The 22,771-nt window shown below is 47.7% G+C and overlaps 1 long non-coding RNA gene across 1 annotated transcript; it reads right to left on the minus strand.

The window, feature by feature from the left end:
• Window positions 1–12,001: 12,001 nt before the first annotated feature.
• Window positions 12,002–18,455, minus strand: LOC147705897 (uncharacterized). The gene is made up of 3 exons (XR_015297330.1): window positions 18,393–18,455; window positions 12,122–12,193; window positions 12,002–12,033 (listed from the first exon to the last, which is right to left on the minus strand). It is a non-coding gene; the product is annotated as an uncharacterized LOC147705897 (long non-coding RNA).
• Window positions 18,456–22,771: the final 4,316 nt, after the last annotated feature.

Consider the following 22,771-nt stretch of genomic DNA (forward strand, 5'->3'; position numbering starts at 1 on the left):
ACTGGGACAGTGGTTCCAGTACTGACTGGATCCCCGAAACTATGAGGCGACCTGGAGGTGGAAATTGGGCCTTTTGGATCTTCAGCACAATATAGAATGCCGGAGTTCTTGGTTTGGAATTGATCAAAAAATCAATTTCCTTAGCAGTGATCCATTTCCTCTCTTAGGCCCCTGTCACTAGTTCAGTTATAAGAGTGAGGAGCTCTGCAGTGGGATCTCGAGCTAGAGGTTGATCATTTTGACATGATCCCAGGAGTCGCATTACTTCTGCCTCATAGACTGTAGTGTTCATAATGACAACCGCCCGCCTTTATCGGCTGGTTTGATTGTCAGTGAACCATTATTCTCCAGTGATTTGATTGCCATCCACGCAGCTTTACTCATGTTACAGTATTTACGTTTGTGTTCAGCTTGTTCAAGATGTTCAATCTCATAGAGGACTTTCTCTTCAAATACTGAGACTTCAAGGTCAACCGCACTTGTAGGTGGACAAAATGTGGACGGACAATGTAAATTAGAATTGAACAGCGAAGGGGGATCTATTGGTTTGTCTGCAAAAAAGAAAATTCTATTTATTTTTCTCAATATTTCAAAACAATCACTCCTACACTTAAAGCTGTCATGCACAGGTGTGGGCACGAACCCCAGCCCTTTATTGAGAACTTGGAGCTCCTCTTATGTTAGGACATGATCAGATAAATTGACCACTATATCGTTCTTCTGTGTGGTTAAAACTGTGGTGGTTTTGGTCCCCTGCTCCGAGTGACCCTGGGGGAGTAGGTCTGCCATGTGGGGTTCTGCCTGGTTCGGCCCCTCCCCCTCTGTGCTGGACCTCCCCCTCTTCCGCAGTTTGCCTGGTGCTGGCCTAAAAAAGACCTGAACAGTGCTCCGAGGTCCTCGTCTGATCTGTCTTGATGATTGAACCTAACCCGCCCCTGGTACGAAGTAGAGGGTTGGGCGCTGGTGTCGCCGTCCTCACTGCTGGTGTTGTCGAATGTCCAGTTTTGGGGTGTCCTCCTGCCCTGACATCGCCCACCTCTCTGGCCTGCTGGTTGGAATACTTGATCAGGTTTCGATTGATAATACTTGTCTTCTGTATATGGGAGTGCCCACTTGTGAGAGTATCTCTCCAAGTAGCGTTTCAGGCCTTTAATTGTTTGATTGACCATACAGGTCTTATATTCTCCTAGGTCACTCTGGATCCTAGAAAGGTGTTTCCTAGTGTCTGTGATGGTAGTGTCAATCCTGATGGCCTCTTCCAAGTCCATAATCTCCTTCAGTAGTTCTTCACTAAGCCGCTTGGCCGTGTTGATAATGAGGATAAGCCAGTCCCGGGTGCACTTATTTGCGATGTAACTCCAGTCCACCCGGAACCTCTCATCCTCAAGAAAGATTTTTGGCTCCAAATGTACCAGAAGACTGGCTGGTGCTGCCCCTACCCGGAGATACTCAGTCATGAGCGCCCTATGAAGGGCAACCCTGATTTGACGCTTTTTAGGTCTCGCCTGTCGATGCGCATGCGCATCGAGCAAGCGAGACTATGGGGGCTTATCCACTCTTTATCCACTGCAAGGAATCGTGGCGATTCCTTGCAGTGCTCGTGACTTTTAAGCTCAATGCGCATGCGCATTGAGCTTAAAAGCGCGTGCACGTCCGTCTTGTTTTACCCGCTCCGCCCCCTCCCCTTCCCGCCATGTCGCATTTCTCCTCCCCCCTACCCTCTCTTCCCTCCGTCTTGTTTAGGGCTGTTTTCTTTTCCGTTCTGCTTTTTCCATCCGTTTCCTGATCAAAAACTGATTGCAGTGCCTCATTACGTTTTGCCTCTCTCTGCTCCATGGTCAGCTTTTCATTCAAGTTTTTAGTTCCTTTTTTTCTTCTCAGCAGGTTTGCCCAGCTTTTTGGTTCTCGCAACACCCCTCTGGCTGCGCTATCAACTTTGTGTCCTGAACACTGTTCCACACGTTTTATATTAAAACTTTCATTTGTGGCAGCTGCAGGCAAAATTCATTGATAGATTCTGGCACGAGTAACCAGCTTGGATTAGTGGTGTTTTAAAGTTATTTCAAGTGAGACACTCGCCTGCATTAATGCTTTGTATTTTCAGCTTGCGTTTACCTTGCCCCTTCGGTTACCGGCTCCGCGCTGCTGATCGGCCGGTGTCTTTCGCCTCCTTGATTTTCTGGCGGTCACCGGTTCCAGCTGTAGTTAATCCTTTCAACTTGGTTCACGGTCGCGGACTCCACGAGGCGCTTCTCCCTCGGTGCCTGGCCCTTGGCTGAACCACGCCCATTTTACAGATCCCTCGAAACGAAGGCAGAAGGGTCGCACTTCCAGATTAGATGTTTGCAATAATCCTTTATTTACGTTCCAACAAATGTTCAGAAAAGCTGCGCCAACGCGTTTCGTTCTCCTCCGAGACCTTGACCACGGTTACCAGACAAAAGGTCACATGGGCCAATAAAAACCTTTCAACAATCACATGATGCATTATCTATTGTTCCCGTTCGCCCTGCATTCTGGGAGCTGTAGTGTGAAGGTTACTTTCATTAGGTTGGTGATTCGTCAAATTAGTTGTGAAGTGAATCAACAGTATTATAGTGTTTAGTATGGGGTTGAAATGTAGATGATGAAGTCGTTTCAGGAGTTTTCACTGTATGTACAGACAGTTTTGTGACTGTGTACCTAGTTCAGAACAGTTCTTCGTTTTTTACCAACAGTGTGGTACTGTCATTAAGACGGGAACATGTTATTACATTGTATAACCGGGTTCAAATAAATGGTCCATTTTCCGTAATTATGGCACTCCAATGTTTCTCAAAGTTTTACCGGTTGAGGGATTATTATCTTCTCTGTCCTGCCCTCTAGTGGGCATTTACCACTGCTCACATCATTAGCCTGGTTAAGGGATTCATTTTTAGGTCTCGCCTGAAACATGTTTCCAGCTCAAAGTCAGTTGCAACACAATGGCAGACCCATAGCAAATATTAGTTGGTTATCTTTTGGTCGTTACAGCCTGATATCAAGCTGTTGCCGATGAGATTAAACAGTTACATAGGCAGTAATAATGCCCCAAATTGATGAAATGTGGACTGGCTTTTTGTCTGTGCTTGAAAAAAACCTTATCATCACCGGAATGCACATAATAAAAGAGGGGCACCTTTTATTATAAGTGTGCACATAGACTTTTTTGTGCTAAGTGCAAATTGCAACTTTTCAATAAATATTTTACTCTGAGTGATAGAAGGGGCTCTGTTAGTAAAAAGCTGTTACGTACTTTAGGATGCAATTTAATCACTTGTTGAGTAACATTTTAAACCCCTCACCCTCCCTCACCCTCACCCACACTCACCCTCACTCACCTTCAACACCTCACCCTCACTCACCCTCACCCACACTCACCCTCACTCACCCTCAACGCCTCACCCTCACTCACCCTCAACACCTCACACTCACTCACCCTCACCCTCTCTCACCCTCTACCCTCACTCACCCTCAATACCTCACCCTCACTCACCCTCACCCTCACTCACCCTCACCCTCACTCACCCTCACTCACCCTCACTCACCCTCACTCACCCTCACCCTCACTCACCCTCACTCTCACCCTCACTCACCCTCACTCACCCTCACTCTCACTCACCCTCAACCCCTCACCCTCACTCACCCTCAACCCCTCACTCACCCTCACTCACCCTCACCCACCCTCACCCTCACTCACCCTCACTCACCCTCAACCCCTCACCCTCACACAGTGCAATAGGTCTCGGAGCATTTGAGTTAGAGCTTTTAGAAATGTTTATGGCTTTTTTTTTTAATTCTTTAGCATTGGCTACAGGAAACAAAAATGCTAAAGATTTACAAAAAAACCCATAAACAATTCTAAAAGCACTAACTCTAATGCTGCGAGACCTATTGCATTTCCAATGCTTGTTAAGATTGCTAAGCTTGTCCCACTCTTCCCGAGCTGTTGTGGTACCTATTAAAGGTGCATCTGGAAGGAGGGACGGGCCTGAAAGGATGGAAGCTATTTGGTCCTCAGTGAAAGCGAGACAATTCCTATCCATAATATAGATCAATGTCCAGTGAAACAACTGTTAGGGCTGTGTCAAAACTCAGTGTTATCTGAGGCAGACAATGACTGTCTTGTGGTTTAAAATAATTGTTTGTAATAGGCTCTCACGGCGAGTCTGCCGTTCTCAACAATCCTCACAATTAGGAGAATAGAGGGAAAACAAAGGACCCAGGTTACCGTCCATTCAAAGTATTCCCAACAACAAGACCTGGTCCTGATTGTCAGAGGTGCTCACTGTAACATCAAGTCAGAGGGAGATCCCTGGAGTGAGCTTGTTTGTTTAGTGTATGTACACCATTGCATTTACACTATAGCGTTTGAACAGCAAGCTACTGTATTTAGCTGTGCTATAGTGTCAGACTAAATAATAATTTCCACAGAAAAATTAAATTTGTTAACAATCTATTTAATAGAAAATTTCATACAGCAATAAAAAGACGAAATGTTTAAAATTTCTAAGAAATATTCTTTGAAAGGTAAAAAGACATACAATCAATATCTCATTTGTACAGTAATTAAAAATACAGAGCAAAAGAATACATATATAACACATTTGCAGTTCATCAACAAATAAGAAGTTTCAAAGAAAAAAGGACCCTATAAAGTAATGAACCCCTATTATTACTGTGGCTCCTAGATATTCTCGCCACTCTAGATTTCTAGATCCAACAGCCTAAGATTACTTTCACTACCATACACGACTGTGACAAAAATATATGTACATCCAGTGTGTACTAGGCTTCCCTTGGATTCTTAGATTAAAGAAATGCGTCGACGCGTTTCGGTGCAATACATCTGATATTGTGGCACCTTCCTCAGGACTTCTTGATAGGGGTTTCCTGTGTTAAGAAGATTTAATTTCTCTGTCAGGAGAGCAAAATAACATGTCAGTATCCGTTCTCTTCGGTTGTGTATTATTCACAATTAAATGTTATCTACGTTGCTTTAGCTTATCATTCTGCAAAGCACTATGGTATTGTGGGGTGTGGGATGTGGCGGGCCGGAATAACAGGCGGGGAGGCCAGATATAGTGCGCTATGTTTAGCGAGGTTTATTGTAGACACAAGTATGGAAGGCTTATAAGTCTCTGAACACAGGGCGATCGATGGAGTTTTCCTGGGAACGTCAGAGGTAGAGATGTCTTCCTGTCGGTGGGGAAAAGGGAGGGCTCCGTCCGCTCCTGGCGTCCTCTGGGTAGGGTGAGGTTTCCCTCTCGGAACTGCCGTGGGTCTTTGACTTCTGTAGGTGAGCCTCGGAGGTTTGGGGCGAGAGAAAAGATAATAGAGGACCGTTAGTCTTGCACTCCTCTCGGTCTGTACAACTATCACCGACACCGGGAGGTGGGGACACAGAAAGTGGAAAGTGAGGGGCGGGGAGGACGGGGAAGTGAAAGAGGCCGAAGAATAGGAGGGAAGACCAAGGGTTAACAGGGTGTTCGAGGTGTAGGAAGGTGAGGACCTATCTATCAATATGTATACAGTGCTCTCGTGCTCTAGTAGGTGCAGGGCTATATTATTTACACTTAATTACAACTATCTACAAACGGCACACGTAGATGGATGACGGTTACTCACGTGGCCCGCCGCAACTCCCTGGTGAGTTGCGGCCGCTCTCCAGCAACCTCCTGAGGACTCCACCAGTCCTCAGACCACACGTCGCCGTCGGCGTCCTCCTCCTCGTCTTTCGGTTGGAGCTCCGGCTCCTCGTCTCTCGCTCTCAGCTCCGGTTCCTTCCTTGCTGCCTCCTGCCACAAGTCCGCGGGTTGGAACAACCTTTGTTGAGGTTCGTTGGTTTTTATACCTTCCGGGAGGTAGCCGGGGGCGGGACTTCCGGGTTCAGGTTGAACTGCATCCGGGTGTCGATCTTCCGGTCTCTGGTTTCGGCAACCCTGCAGTGGGAGAGATAGAGAAGAAGTCCTATGGAGAGGGAACAAGGCATCATCCATGTTAGACGGACCCCTCCCCGCGCGAAGATGACGCTTAGCTACGGCAGGTACAGTGACCTTTCCACATCCCCTTTCCCTAGCTGTCTTTCTTGTAGGGGGGGAAGCACAGGGGAAGCGAGAGAGGTAATCCGCATTCCCCTGTTCCGCCCCTTTCCTATGTTCGGTTGTGAACCTATAGGGCTGCAGGGAAAGGAACCATCTAAGGACCCTGTCGTTATGGCCTCGGTTGCGGGCCATCCACGCCAGAGGGGCATGGTCTGTGTAGAGCACGAATTCCCTCCCCTCTAGATAATAACGGAGACTGTCCACTGCCCACTTTATGGCTAGGGCCTCTTTCTCTACGCAGGCATAGTTCATTTCTCTGGGGTAGAGCTTCCTGCTTATATACAGAATGGGCCTTTCATTCCCACTGGGGTCTCTCTGGGACAGGACGGCCCCCAACCCCTGATCGGAGGCGTCTGTTTGGAGGATGAAAGGTTGGCTATAGTCAGGGCTTACAAGGACTGGTCTAGATACTAAGGCCTGTTTTAAGGATTCAAAGGCCTGCAGTAGGGGTACTGAGGGATGTCTTAAGGCCTCATCTGTCTTGGTACTTTTCTTCAGCAGATCGGTTAGGGGGACAGCTGTTTGGGAAAAGTTTGGTATGAACCGTCTGTAATACCCCAGGAGCCCCAGAAAAGCCCGGAGTTCGGTTTTGGACTGAGGGAAGGGTATGGAACGGATGGCCTCTATCTTGTTGTCTTGGGGTCGGATGAGACCTTCCCCCAAAAGATACCCCAGATATTTGACGCTTTGGGCGGCCAAGGTAGTTTTGGCCGGGTTTATAGTAAACCCACTGTTGCCCAGAGCGGCCACCACCGCCCGGAGGTGCCCCAAATGTTGGTCCCAGGTGTTACTGTGGATCACTATATCGTCCAAATAAGCCCCAGCATAGAGGGAGTGAGGCTGTAGGACCCGGTTCATGGCCCTCTGAAACGTGGCGGGGGCGCCATGTAGGCCAAAAGGCATTACTCTGAACTGAAATAAGCCCTCAGGGGTAGAGAAGGCAGTCTTTCGTTTGTCGTCCTCTTTCAGGGGTATCTGCCAATACCCCTTGCATAAGTCGAGCGTGCTGATGTATTTTGCGGCTCCTATTCTTTCCACCATCTCATCAACCCGTGGAAGGGGGTAGGAATCAAATCGCGAGACTTTGTTCACTGCTCGAAAGTCTATACAGAACCGCACCGAGCCGTCGGGTTTGGGGACTAGTACTATCGGTGAGTTCCAGCTGCTAACCGACGGCTCGATAATGCCCATCTGCAACATCTGTTCTGTTTCTTTCTTTATGATATTTCTGCGTGCTTCCGGGACCCGATAGGGCCGTTGTCGTACAGTTACCCCTGGATCAGTTTGGATTGCGTGTTCCACTAGGGTTGTACGTCCTGGCAGGGAGGAGAAGACATTCTGTACCGGAGACAACATGGATTTTAGTTCTTCTGTCAAGGACGGGGGTAGATCCGGGTCTATGCAACCCTCAAAGGACAGGGGGGTATGCACTGGTTCACCAGATAAGGCAGGTCGGGGCCCCTCCCACTTTTTTAAGAGATTGATGTGGTAGATTTGCCTAACTCCTCTGGTAGGCTCGGTCTCTATTTCGTAGGTGACAGGGGTCACCTGACGAAGGACGGTGAATGGACCCTGCCATTGCCCTAGAAGCTTGTGGTCAGAGGAGGGCAATAGCAACAACACTAAATCGCCAACAGCCAAGACCCTCTTCTTGGCTCCTTTATCGTACTGTTGTTTTTGGGATGTTTGGGCCTTTTCCATGTGTTGCCGTACAATGTCCCGGACTTGAGTGAGGTGGGTCTTTAGATTTTCCACGTATTCGGGAAGGGGCCGGGTTCGATCCGGTTCTGCCTCCCACGCCTCGCGGGCCATATCTAGGAGGGTTCTGGGAGGTCTTCCATACAATAGTTCATATGGGGAATATCCGGTGCTACTTTGGGTTTTGCACCGAATAGCGAACAGTGCCAGGGGCAACATCTCTTCCCACCGCTTGCTTTCCAATTCCAATAGCTTCTTCAGAGTAGCTTTTAGTGTGGCGTTGTAGCGTTCCACTAGCCCATCCGTCTGTGGGTGGTACGCGGAGGTTCTCAGCTGCTTGATACCTAGCTGGGAGCATACCTGACGCATCAAGGCGGACACGAACGGGGTTCCTTGGTCCGTTAGAATTTCTCGTGGAAAGCCTACCCGAGAAAAGATGGACACCAGGGCTTTCGCTATGTTCTGGGTGGTGGGATGTTTCAGAGCGACAGCTTCCGGGAAGCGGGTGGCATAGTCCACCACCACCAAAGCATACCTGCAACCGCTCCTGGAGGGCAACATGGGCCCGATAAGGTCCATTCCTACCCTGCTAAAGGGTATGTCGATGAGAGGGAGGGGCCGGAGGGGTACTCTTGGGGGTCTGTACCGGCTATTCCTCTGACAGATGGCACACTCCTTGCAATATTGTTTGATTTGGCTATATACGCCTGGCCAGTAGAATTTTTCGAGTATTGCCTGTCCTGTCTTCTCTTCCCCGAAGTGGCCACCCAGGAGATGACTGTGGGCAAGGAATAACACCTTGTTCCGGAAGGGAACCGGAATAACCAACTGTGAAGGTTTCTGTGGGTCTGCTTTTCGATACAATAGGCCCCTAGAACGGAAGAAATAGGGACCTACATGTAACGGGTCCTCGTTGTCAAGCGCCTGCCCCCAGGCGTTTTGCAGGATGGGATCTTCTTGCTGTGCCGCTCTAAATTCACGGTCCGTTTCCCAGGGATGCAGTGCCTCTTGGACTGGATATGCTTCTGTGTACCTCCTTCTTTCCTTTTTCTTTTGGTTTTTGGTTTTAGTCTGTTTCGCGGAGGAGGGACCAAAGGGGTGGTTTTGGGAGAAAGGTGCTTCCTTCCACCATTTTTCCAAGGAGTCGGTAGTGTCTTTGAGGAGAAGGGGAAGACCACTATAATCACTACCCAGAATGGCTTGTTCTGGCAAGTTAGGAATCAATCCTACATTCAGGGTTCTTCCGTGGTCAGTACTGGTTTGCACCTTGACTCGGGCTGTGGGATAGCTTTTGGTGTCCCCATGTACGCACTTGATAGCTACTGATCCCGTGAAAGGGCCGACGGGTTTCTGCATGTCTTGAGGTCGCACTACACTGTGTCTACATCCAGTGTCGGCCAGCGCCATAAGAGGTTGGTTGTTGATTTTCACAGGACACCTAAACGGCGGGGGTGAGGTTCCCGCGGTGAGACATACATAGTTCCGAGTCACCCCGATTTCCATAGGCTCCTCCTTCTGGGGGCAGTGACGGGCAATGTGTCCAAAACCACCGCAGTGGTAACATTGGGGTCCAGGTGGGTTTGGTCGAGGCATCATAGGGTAGGGTACGAAAGGAGTAGGTTCTACTTTTCGGGGAACGGGTGGTCGAGGAGGCCGGATGTGGCTTCCATGTGAGCTCCGAGGGAGGTGTTCTTCTTTGCTCTTCTGAACTTCTTGGGCTTTGCTGTAGGCACTGGCTATCTCGACTGCTCGTTCGAGTGTCAGGTGAGCATGTTGTCGCACCCACTTTTGGGTGCTCGGATGGAGGGAGGCGAGGAATTGTTCCAGGTTGATTTTAGCGACTATTTCCTCCTTGGTTGACGTGGTAGTTTTCAGCCACCGGGACGTCAGGTCCTGAATGCGATATGAGAGGGCTCGAGGAGTTTCTTGGGGCCCCTCTCGTACTTGCCGTAGGCGGATCCTATAGGATTCATCGTCTATCCCCAGACGCTCGAGGATACATTTCTTTATGTCGGCATAGGGCGTCTGCCCCTGTATATTGGCCTGTTGATAGGCCGACTGTAGCTCCCCGGTCAACAACGGTCCCAAGTAATGACCCCAGCGGTCTTCAGGCCAATTGGCGGCTTGAGCCAGTCTTTCGAAATTCGTGAAGAAAAAGTCGGGGTCTTCCCCCGCGACATATTTCTGGAGGACGACCGATGGTAATGGAGCCAGAGGCCTCTGTTGTCCCATCGCCTCCGTGAGCTTCCCTAGAGCCTGGTCCTGTGCAGTCCCTTGCCCTTTTAGGACGTCGTGGAGTTGGCCCCGGTCGTCCTCGGCGGTCTTCAGGAAGCGTTCCATCATTTGTCCGAGCTGCTCCTGGCTTTCGGCCAGCTTCTTGACTGCGGCCTCCATGCCTCCGGGAAATCCCACTTCTGACACCACTTGTGGGGTGTGGGATGTGGCGGGCCGGAATAACAGGCGGGGAGGCCAGATATAGTGCGCTATGTTTAGCGAGGTTTATTGTAGACACAAGTATGGAAGGCTTATAAGTCTCTGAACACAGGGCGATCGATGGAGTTTTCCTGGGAACGTCAGAGGTAGAGATGTCTTCCTGTCGGTGGGGAAAAGGGAGGGCTCCGTCCGCTCCTGGCGTCCTCTGGGTAGGGTGAGGTTTCCCTCTCGGAACTGCCGTGGGTCTTTGACTTCTGTAGGTGAGCCTCGGAGGTTTGGGGCGAGAGAAAAGATAATAGAGGACCGTTAGTCTTGCACTCCTCTCGGTCTGTACAACTATCACCGACACCGGGAGGTGGGGACACAGAAAGTGGAAAGTGAGGGGCGGGGAGGACGGGGAAGTGAAAGAGGCCGAAGAATAGGAGGGAAGACCAAGGGTTAACAGGGTGTTCGAGGTGTAGGAAGGTGAGGACCTATCTATCAATATGTATACAGTGCTCTCGTGCTCTAGTAGGTGCAGGGCTATATTATTTACACTTAATTACAACTATCTACAAACGGCACACGTAGATGGATGACGGTTACTCACGTGGCCCGCCGCAACTCCCTGGTGAGTTGCGGCCGCTCTCCAGCAACCTCCTGAGGACTCCACCAGTCCTCAGACCACACGTCGCCGTCGGCGTCCTCCTCCTCGTCTTTCGGTTGGAGCTCCGGCTCCTCGTCTCTCGCTCTCAGCTCCGGTTCCTTCCTTGCTGCCTCCTGCCACAAGTCCGCGGGTTGGAACAACCTTTGTTGAGGTTCGTTGGTTTTTATACCTTCCGGGAGGTAGCCGGGGGCGGGACTTCCGGGTTCAGGTTGAACTGCATCCGGGTGTCGATCTTCCGGTCTCTGGTTTCGGCAACCCTGCAGTGGGAGAGATAGAGAAGAAGTCCTATGGAGAGGGAACAAGGCATCATCCATGTTAGACGGACCCCTCCCCGCGCGAAGATGACGCTTAGCTACGGCAGGTACAGTGACCTTTCCACAGGTATCTCTATCTTCTGGCTATGAATTCATAATGGCAGATACCATATCCTAAGTTCTGATACAGTAAGCAGATTTTTTCAATCGATATTATGGTGAGATATCATACTCTACTCGTGTCATATTTTGTCTCTTCTTTCCATGCTCGCATTAAATACATTTACATGTGGTAAGCCTTATTTCCTCCAAATGTATTTTACTGTGGAAACCATTACCCGTAACATTCCAAATACATAGTGGATGCTTAAATTTAATCGGGTAAACTTCTCATAATCTCACCTTTGCATTAGTGGTATTCTCCCCACTAGTAGGTATGATAAGGGGTCTGGTCAAGGCCTGGGTGGCGTGATGTTTAAAATCTCCAGTCTCTCGCCACTACGGCCTGATAAGAGACATATATCCTAGATCAGGGACTGATTGTTAAAGGAATAACCCAACCCCGCCAGTGAATTGGAAAAGTTTTTTTGAACAACATTCTCACACTCTCACCTTTACATAAAGGGTGTTCTCCCCATTAATGGGTATGATAAGGGATCCAGTCAAGGTCTATTCGGCTAGTCGTTTAAAGTCTGCAATCTCTTGCTGCTTTGGCCTAATGAGAGACGATTACACCTGGTCAAGTGCTGTTTACTAAATTTATCACATAAACTCTCTGGTGAAAGGGAGTTTTAATTACCTTTTTATCTTTTGCAAAGCTCCTCATATGGGGATTTCATTTTCAGTTTATTTGATCTTTTTGCCTTTGAAATGCGTGGATCTATTTAAACAAGAGAATACATTCATAAATGCCTTCCTGTTTCTATGGTAGTGTTGTTACTGTGTTTTTATCATGTGAAATGTCTTACCTTAAAAATGTTATAAAACCCTCTTCGAACGGGCATAGGGTGTCTGGGAAACTCACGGGAACCGGATATGTTCTGGTGGAATCAAAAAGCGTAAGGAACGGTTATTTTAAGTGCTGGCCCGGTATCGCTGTTATCTATTCTCCACTGGGGCATTATATGGGATGTTACACTTCTATTCAATGGACACTATCCATTTAAAAACTTGAAAAAATGTTTTTATTTATATATTTGGCTTTAAACCTTTTCTACCTTATTGTCCCTGTTGTATTTTATGTAAACTTGTTATCCCCACGGTTATATCAGAAATCGGGGCAGTAGTTATGTGGTTCTATGTTAGGCTAATCACCTCCATTACCTCCCTATAACATGCCCCCATTCGATTGCTATCGGCTGCTTTCTCTATAGGGCTTCTTAGCATAGCGTTTAAATGTCTACTGTTCTATCTTTTTTAGAGCATATCCCCGTTTATCTAGTTTAAGCTAGTTAAGGCTTCCTAGCCCTTACCTTCGTGTTTTGAGTGCCGCGTCTCTGCCTCGTTCAAATCGCTCTCTGGCGTCTATGCTGGACGCGCTTCTATTTACGTGTGCATTGCGATTGTCAATTGCTGACAGCTGGTTGGTCAGTTACTCATCGGGGCGTTATATATGTATATTGGGTCGCCATCTTAGAGTGGTGCCCGTATCCTCAATTTTAAGCATATGTGTTTGCGAAGTTTTTATTTTTTTCTCTTTTACCCCGAGAGGAGTATATGTTTATCAATCTTCCGTGATAACATATCTCAGTGAGGAGTATTCCGTATCTTTTTACTTAAAGTCGAGGCCACGCCGTCCCGCCCTCGCAGTGTTTGTGGCCAGAAAAGTCTTACAGCGCCATCTTGGAGCAGTACTAAATCGTCAAGGATATAGAAGTCGATGATGTTCGTCTACCCTTGTTTACCTTAAGTGGCCCCTTACTCTTGCATAAAATCTACATTGCTTTACCGGGCAGACGTGTAGTAAAGGTTTTTTCCCATTATTTATTCAAGTTCTCTTTGTCTAGATTTATTTATTCCTTCGATTCTAATTCTATTGATTCGGTGGGTATTTGTATTTTTTCTACTTGTACTCCCTTAATCAGAGTATTATGGGTTTCAATGCGGGTTTCATTAGTTGTAAAAGCGAGGAAGAAATCGTACAGTTTAATGGAGAGAGAGATATATATACCAATTTGGTACATGTCTTAATAAGTTGAAAGTCCCCTCTGTTATGTCTGAAAATTATTTTTTAGTTTGGGCCATTGCGTGAGTTTAATAACCCTCTATATTATGTCGCGATTGATTACTCAGAAATACACGGTCATGTATTTCAGTGAATTAATTTTTTTGGAGGGACTCATCTTATATATGTGGACTAGTTTCATTCAATAGAGGTAGAATGTATTAAATGAGGGCCTCCCATTCTTCCCTGGAGTTGAGGCCTTTCTTGATTGTATTAAATTTTATCATATACCACTGTTCTTGTTGTTTGCGTCTGGTGGTACTGTTCCCTAGTCTAGTCTGCTCTTTTATCCTTTCTAAAATGATCCATCTGAGGTCTTTCTCACTGTGGCCTTGTTCTTTCCAATGGGCTACCAGAGGGGCATTTTCTTTATTGTTTTTGATAGCGGACTTGTGTTCACTGATCCTTAGCCTTACCTCACGGCCGGTCTCTCCTATGTATGCTTGCTCGCATGGACACAGGATCATATATACTACGTTTTTAGTTCTGCAGTTGTTTAAAGTGGTGATGTCATGTGTCACTGCATTGTGCACCACTTTTTTTGTTACTATACATTGGTCACAAATGCAGCAATTGCCACATTTGTTGTTTCCAACTGCTTTGTTTCCAGTAAGGGTAGTTTGGCTTTCTATGACATCATCCCTGTATGTATGAACAAGGTTAGATCTCAAATTCTTGTTTTTTCTATATGCATATAACGGACGCTCCAGGATACTGGTGTCTGGTCCATTATTAAGGATTTTCCAATTATGGTTAATTATATTTTTCACCTGGTTCGCTATCACTGAGTGTTGACTCACCATCACAATTTTATCCTGTACTTTCTTCTTCTCTTTTTTGTTTAGTAGACACTCCCTGTCGTAATAGCGTGCTCTTTTCAGAGAGTGGTCAATAAGTTTCTTAGGATAGGCAAATGCACGCTATATCTGTACTGAGAGTGACATACCCTTTGAATGGCCGACATACCTTCTACATAAATTCCACAGAACCCGCAATACCAAGGTAACCTCCAGATTTCTGGATCAAAGCATAGTGGCAGCCAAGAGGCTAATTATTAAGAAATGTAAGGCAACCAACCCTCCACGTATACAGGCATGATGTCACTCTGTACTTCTCAACAACAAAACCTGGTCCTGATTGTCAGAGGTGCTCACTGTAACATCACCTGTCTACTACTGTGTGTAGATATGCTTAACCTACCGCCCATGTTACTTTCCTAGACAGGGTGTACCTCATATATATATTACTAAAAACTGTTGTGTGTCTGTGTCTGCCTGTGTTGCTACCTCCCAAGCGCTACACTTAGTGTTCTGGAAAAAATGTGTATGAGGAACGGAGGAACCTTACGAGAGCAGCCACCAGGGAACTGCTGACTGGTACTCGTCAGTTTGTTCCTCTTATCATCATTGGCTCCTTCCAACCATAAACGAAAATTATGTGAAAAAGTGTATGTGATTCTAAGAAACTGAAATGTGATCCTAACTACTTACAACTATGTTCACCCAAGCCCCCCGGTGTAAGAGAACTGCTATTCAATGCTCTACCCTGCTAAAAATGAGTTAGATGCCTCTAGCTAAATGATGCTTTTTATTCGTTGCTGGGTATCTACTCCTATTCTATTCTAGTTTTGACCTCCATATCGATCACTTGTCCCCAAAGCTTTAGACTACATAGAACATAGTCTATTCGGCTACTGTGTCTCCCGTTGTCAAAAGTGCAAGCCCCTAACCTGTCACTTCTTGTCCTTCCATTTAGTGCCCTCAGGCTATTTTCAGAGCAAATTGCATTTAAGGAAATGATATCCTCAGACCATCGGGTAACAGGTTTCAGATGTAATTTGGGGACACCCCATTGCCTATCCTCCTCATCTCCAGCCCAGTCATCTTGAATAGCCAGGGGTTCAAAAGTTCTGTTTAAAAATAAATAAATAAATAAATAAATAAATCACCCTCTACCACAATTCTATTATCAAGCGAGTGAGTTTCTAGGAGGGAAACCAAAGCTGCACAAACTTCTGACCTTCCTCCCCTATTGCCCATGGCATAGACATTATAGATGTCAAGGCAACCCTTAGGACCCGAATCGATTCTAATAAGTTGAATGTCTCTACTTCTAGTGTCAATTACTTTAACAGTAAGCGCTAAACATTGGCGTACCCAAATAGTAAGGCCACCCATTGGACGCCCCTTGACACCTTTTGTTGCTGGGATGTTATAATTCAGGAAGCCTTCGCTAAAGCATGGCTCACAGAGCCAGGTCTCCTGGAAGATACACACATCATATGAGTTTACAATACTTCTCCATTCCTGTGAGTCATGCTTGGAGCCTAACCCCGCTATGTTCCAGGAGACTAGCGTGCCATTATCTCCCCATATATCTTCTGAGATTCCATTAACGGAAGATACAACCGGGATTGCAGACAAACCCAGCTTTTCTTCATGTGATTAGGGGCGGTAATCCGTTTTGGCTGCAGGATATCTTCCCTTATCACTGACCGACAACCTCTCACATGACGCAACCAATGGATGGCTTTGTTTGTGAGAGAGTCGGGTAACTCCCTATTGTCTTTAGCAAGTTTGGGGACACTGGTCATGTAGATTTTATTTGGAGGGTGTCCTTTGTTAGTATCGCTAGTCCCTCTTTTCCCCTGGATGCTAGCAGCTGGTGTTTTATTCTTTTCACAGGCTCTAGGCATTACGGTTGTTCCTTCTTTCGTATTTCTTAACTTTTTTTGGGTATTTTGGGCATTCGTTTTGACTCTAGGAGCATTAGATATAAGTGCTTCTTGTGGTCTTGTCTGTATGGCGGGTCTATTCTTACTCGGATCAATCGGGTGTGGTACGATTAAGTCACTACCATTACCCTTAGCTGAGGTTTGATTGCTTTTACGTTTCAGGGGGAAGCTATCTTGCAGACTTTTTATTGCATTAGCTTGGGTTTTTCTTCCTCCCTCGCCCTCACCCCTTACTAATATGCTTAGGTTCTTCACTAATGATTTTAGTGACTCTATTTCATCTAGGAGAAGGATGACAAGATTTGTTAAGTTGGATACTTCTTCGCTCACAGCTACTCCCTTTCTACTGCTGTGATTGAAGACAGCGTCCAAGATAGCTATCTCGCCTTCAGCTGTGGTAGTATCTGTTTCTAGTGACATTGATTGATGGGCAGGGGGCACATTATGAATGTCAGCCAGGACTGTGAACCTATTATGACAGGGTATTAGAGGGACAACAACCGCTGGTAAAATATCACTGGTCGCGCCTTCCTGTTGATCCTTGGCTGCATGTTCCTGGTCGTTGTTTTGTATGATCACACAGTCCCTATTTTCAATGTCATTATCGGCCAATGTTTTAGGTTTTCTTTTGGCCCGGAACATTGCTGGTATTATTGGTAAAATGTTGTTGGCTTCTTGGGGTTCTTGTGTGTCCCCCTTCTCACTTGGGACCTCCCCGCTACACTGATGCTGATCCGAGTCGATGATCTCCCTACACTCATCGACAAGAACATTAATTCGCTCCAGAACATCCTCGGATGCATGGCTGCCACTTTTCTAGATTTCTTACCCTTCCTTTTTTTAGGGGGTTTTCCGTCTCCTCCCCCGGCCTCCATAGACTTTCGTTTCCCCATGGCCCAGGTATACGTGCACCTATAGTCAATGTAGTCCTGCACACAAAACTTATGTTTAAGTCTATCTTACCATGGGCGTAGAGGTGGCGATGTTAGAGATGTGGCCCTGCCCTGCCTCGGTCTGCCCCGGACGGCCACAGACGGCCCGCCCTCTGCCCGGGCTCAGCCCGGCGCCGCCCGCGTGCGTCCCGAGACGCGGGAGCGGCTGCTTGTTCTTAACTGCCTCCAGGCAGGAAGTGGGAGGTGGCAGTCGGCGTCCCCGTCCCAGGGGACGCTGGGAGGTGTAGTCCACTTTATCCTTCCCCGCTCGGCGACCGCGTAGTTGGAGCTGTGGCAGCGGGGGAAGGAAATGTCCGCGTTCCTGCAAGGACTTGCCTAGTCCCTTTAGCGGTGAGTTTTGGCCAGGAAATGTCCACCCTCACGTTCGCTAAATTGTGATTACTTGCATTTAAGGAATCTCAAATTCAGATTCCTTAAATGAAATGCATCAAAGTTAAAAAATTATCGATTTCGCTAATAGAAGTGGCAAATTACCATGAAGTTCAACTTCATGGTAATTTGCAAAAACTTTGAAAAATGCACTTTTGTGCATTTTTCAAAGTTTTATGTTGCGCACATGTGTGTGCGCAACACATGTGCACAGATCAATTTCAGGGGTGCAACAGGGTGTCCTTTGGACACCCCTGCACCCTTGAAATCGCATTCTCAATGTGCGATTCGCTAATTTTGATTCGCAAATTGAGAATGTCTTCCCATTCATTCCTAAGGGCCTCTAGGCCCATAGGAATGAATGGGGAGGTATTCCTTAATTGGGAGTCGCAATTTGCAAGTCGCAATTAAGGAATTTTAAGAATTCGCTATTTTTTTAGCGAGTTCTTCTTGCATAGCATTTTACTATTCCTTATTAGCGATTCCTTATTTTTCGCTAATAAGGAATCGCAAAATGGATGCTTGATGCATCTGGGGGTTAGTGAGTTGGTCTTCGCATCTTGTCACATATACGTGTCAGAGGGTCAAAGTACCAGGGATACATCCAAGTCTTGTCTGAAAAAATTAAGAAAAATGATGGTATATTTCAGGGCTCCAGATTTAAAAAGTCTAAGGTAACTATAGGTAAAGTTGATGTCGAACAGGAATAAGATCATAGCCTAACCATGAAACTCACCAGAGTGTGTACACCCATGTGAGAAAAACAGGAAACAGAAAAAACTGAGGAAAAGATTCACCCATAGTGATCTCAATCACCACGTGTAGCCTAACAGTAAGGAAATAAAGTGCCCCATAGTGGTCAGAAGGTGCTGCTAACATTGTACCCAGAGATAGATATCTCTCATGCCAAGTCAATAGGAGAGGAGTCAGATGGGCCCAACGAGGGAATCCATACTTACTGTCCGGATGGAAAAAAATATGCTAAGGGAACAACAATGCTGTTTCACCAACGGAGAGACAGGATGGGGGACAATATTTGATCAGCAACTCGGTAGCTTTCCTGGATGGACACAAAGAACATATATACAAGAGTGAGTCACAAACATGGTAGTCTTTCAATAATAATAAGCCTGTATATATGAGATAAAAGAGCATCTCTTTGTTACCTCACAAAGCGAGTAGAACCAGTCTTGAAAAATGAATAAGTAGCCAGTGTACGAAAATTCCTAGGTATAAAGTGTTTAAATAGATTATGTAGTTCACTTTTACACGGGTCTGCCTGGTTTAGGTACCTCCAAGTACAGCTGTAGTGGTACCTAAAAGAATTTAGGCCGTCGAAAAAGACACATAATGACTGTAAAATGAACATTTTAAAAAGGAAGACATAGAAGCTTTAAATGCAGTGTACTAAAGCCGAGATGAGTATAAGGAGAAAATATCTCTACTCAAACTACAAGATGAAATGTATCTATAGAGGTTCTCACTAAAGCAGTTAATAACGAGATACCAAATAACATTATGTGTGATTTAAATGGACCTCGATATGGGGGGGTTAGGCATTGTCATTTAAAGTCCGGTCTTCAAAATGTAGATCAATAGGGGCTAGCAACAGAGCTCGCTCCTAGGATGATAACGAGGCTACGGAGAGGAGTATCTCAGCTTACGTTTAGTAACTTCTAAGATCGATACAAAACTTAGTTGCCTAAAAGCAAGTGCCCCTGACGTGGCTTCCATTAAAAAGTGAGTGAAATGTCCAACTAGAGGTTGAAATCACTACTGCTAAGTTACATTTTGTGTACACATAAGTCATCAAGTAGTGAGTGAAGTAATAAACCAAAAAGGTATTTCCGCTAACATAGTGAAACATATGGAAGGTAGTAACGCGGTATACTCTTTCTCGTTTGACAGGCGTCCTATGCGAGCAGGTCCCATCCTGAGTCCCTATACATGAAAGACGTATAGGGGGGACACATACCTCAGAGGTGTGCACGCTACATTTAGATCACGAATCGGGTCCCTGAAATTTCCACTTACTTACCAGATGCTAATTGTTGAGCCTATGCATGCCGGCATATCTTCCCAAAAACAATATCCTCTCCGGATGTGGGTGAGGGCCTCCTGCTGAGCGCATTGAGGCCCCGGGTCTCGCAGCAACGAGGCTCCGGTTGCTGCGGCTGGCGGCCGCCGATTGAGAGGCCCCAGATCGATTGGGACGGCCAATTGACACCCACTGCGCCGCGATGGGCGCTGCCGCAGTCCGGGGACGGGTGCCCACCAGCGACAGGAAGATGTGAGCCCTCTGTTCTTGGTGTGGATCAGCAGGACGCCATGGCCAGGAAGACACGGCGACAGCCTATGGCTAACAGATCATCCCTTTTAAGGGGCGATCCACGCAGCGCAGGAACGCAGACCAGCAGGGGTGGCTCCCTCTTAAAGCAGAACTGTGTATCTATCCCGTTGGAGCATCCTGGGAGACTGCTGATTGTGAGTAGCGTACAACAAGCAAACTTCCCCGCAGTACGTCATGGGGGCTCGTGACACTCATTCGGGACGCATTGAAGGGCAGTTCTGAGGCCCCAGACTTGCCAGGAGCAGTCAGACGTCTGGGGTGGGGCTCGGTCCCCCGGTGTTCTTGCACTTCCGGCGCGGAAGGTGGGAGACGGTACAATTTTTTCTAGGATCGCCCACCAGATGTCATTCTCTAGATGGTTCTATTCGCACTAATGTTGAACCAGGAGTGCAGAAGACCTGTGATTTCAAATGTTGGATTTATGTTCTCCTATTCGAGTTCTGTATTCTCGGCAGTTCCACTAACATAACCAAGCCTACAGGGCATAGGATAAGCTATACAGGGCATGATTACGATGTCGGGCGGACAATTACAGTCGGTGGTCCCAACACCACAATTACGATGTGACCGCACCGCACATGGTGCGTTTGCATACTCCCATTTCTCTATGAGCAGTGCTTTTAATGGGCCGGTACTCACCGGTATGGTACTGAGTACCGGCACTTCCAAATTTTCTGGCTCTCAGTACCGGCACTTTTCTTAGGTCAGGGAGAGTACCGGTACCCTCATTGAGAGCACAGCAGGCTCCGGTTAGGTGTGTCCTCCAGCTCAGGGCAGACGCCGCTCTGCTTCGGAGGAGCTTGCAAGTCACTGAGCCCTCAGTGGCCTTTTGCGGAGTCGCTGCTAGAGATTCCAGCTGTGCTCACTTGTATGGCCCCAGACTGAAGGGGTCTGAGAGGGGTTGCCTTGCGTCATGCTGTGATCAACAGGATAGGGTCTAGACAGACCCTGCACTGTGGATGAGGTGCGAAAGGGCTATTAGTCTTAAAGTGTTAAGGCCCCCCACCCTCTTCCTCCATCAGACGTGTGAAATGGGCTGGGGCTGCCAGTCAGTAATCCTGTCCCATTTAGGGAAATGCACTGGCCGTGTTAAAGTGAGCGGCAGCGCCACGCAATGCTCCACCTTCCCCAAAGCTAGTTCTTTTCATCTTGTTGTTCAGCACAGAGGCGGCTTTCCTTTGTGTGCCCCTCCAACACTAATCACTGCATTTGCATAACGACATGACTGACCTTGGTACTGGCTCCATGGGTGTAAAATTAGCTCTTCGGCCAGTGCTTAATTTGTACCTTTGGTTCCCGGTGCTCAGCACTGGTCCTTATTTTCCAGGGCAGGCACTATGGCTGTCTTTTATGCAGGCAGCTGTGGTGCAGATAATTTTTAAAAGAGGACTGCACGCAGCAGGTTTGCTGTATCTTCCTAAACCATCTTCCAAGCTGCTTTCACTTTTACCCTTTTTGTCAAAAGGTCTGCACCCTGCCCGAGCCTCTAATTGGGGATAATTATTACTAGGGGCTGGCTCGTGACTCAGCAGGGGCGAGGCAATCTTGGAAACAGCAAGCCCATGACGATGAAGGAACTTGACAAACACCCGAAAATGTGTACATTACGCTAGCCTGTGTGCTTAGTGCCTAGCAATAAAATATTGCACGAGGCCTAGGGCTGCGTCTCCACAGCTAAGCCGGTAGTAGGGCGGAGCCCACAGTTCTTTTCGCCCCTCAGACACTGCCTGTGTCATGAGTGCTACAGAAATGCACGCAGTGGGTAAGGGTAGGTAGGCGAATAAATATCACTGTGCCTTCTTTTTTCAATTACGAATAGTGCCTGAACTTTGGATTCTTGTTTCCTTCGCCGTCTTGTGCAGTGGTGACCTGCCATTGCATATATCGAATTCCTGGGACAGCCTCGTAGGCACTGTTTTTCCGTAGCCGGACTGGATGGGACCGCTGTGAGGCACTTCACTGTGAATCTGCCAGTGAATGCCTGTTTCTGCCTCTTCCTGGACCAGGCCTTGTTGAACATGCTCGGCTACACAGAAAGAGAAGACTTTCAATAACTAATTATTGTCACTTTAGCTCCGGTAACAAATACGTGCATGTTTTTTTTACATTTAAAAATCAAGACAGGCCCAGAGAGCCAAGGTCTAGGCCCACTGTTGGACCCGGCCTCGTGGCGTGGTCCTCGCTAACCCCCATAAACCTAGAATGACGGACAGAACTAATTCCCGTCCACCCAGAACTATACACAAGACTCCTACATCGGTCCTGAAACGACCTCCAGACCGCATGCTGGCACCCCTGCACGTGACCGGCAGACTCCATGTTTGGCCACCCCGGCCAGCCGGCCGCCTTCTTCCCTTTCGGCAGCCTCTGGCCGCTCCCGGCTGCAGCTAGGCGTGCGTGTCCGGCGCGCCCGACCCGCCCAGGGGGGTGACGACTCACTAAGTACCCAAAACCAAGGCTTCCATCACACCTCCGGCCCCCTCCAGAGGAACTGGTTGTCCTCACACCTCCGAACCATCCCTGGGGGCTGGTTTCGATCGCACCTTTTGGCTTCCTAGTGAGCTGGCTCCAGGCCTTGATGAGCGTCTGGGATTCCCTGGACGCATGGCCCAAAAGCATCAAAGACACAGCCGCCCAGACAATCAGGCGCCTGGCCCTCGGACCTCCGGCCCCCTGCCTCTGAGGGTCCGGACATCAAAGAGCTCCTGGACTATAAGACAGCCTGCCTTCCATCTAGTCGGCAGTTGTATCTTGGACAAGAAAGCCCTGCTGATCTGATCGCGGCTGACCTTGAGGAGAACAGACTCTGACCCACCGAGCCCTGCTGACGTCGTCGCGGCTCATCCTTGAAACTACGGAACTGAACCACCGGAGTCCTGCTGACGCTGTCGCGGCTCCCTCTCGAAGAGTAAGACCTGAACCACCGGAGTCCTGCTGACGCTGTCGCGGCTCCCTCTCGAAGAGTAAGACCTGAACCATCGGAGCCCT

Source organism: Lissotriton vulgaris, chromosome 7, assembly GCF_964263255.1.
Source record: "Lissotriton vulgaris chromosome 7, aLisVul1.2, whole genome shotgun sequence".
Lineage (NCBI taxonomy): Eukaryota > Metazoa > Chordata > Amphibia > Caudata > Salamandridae > Lissotriton > Lissotriton vulgaris.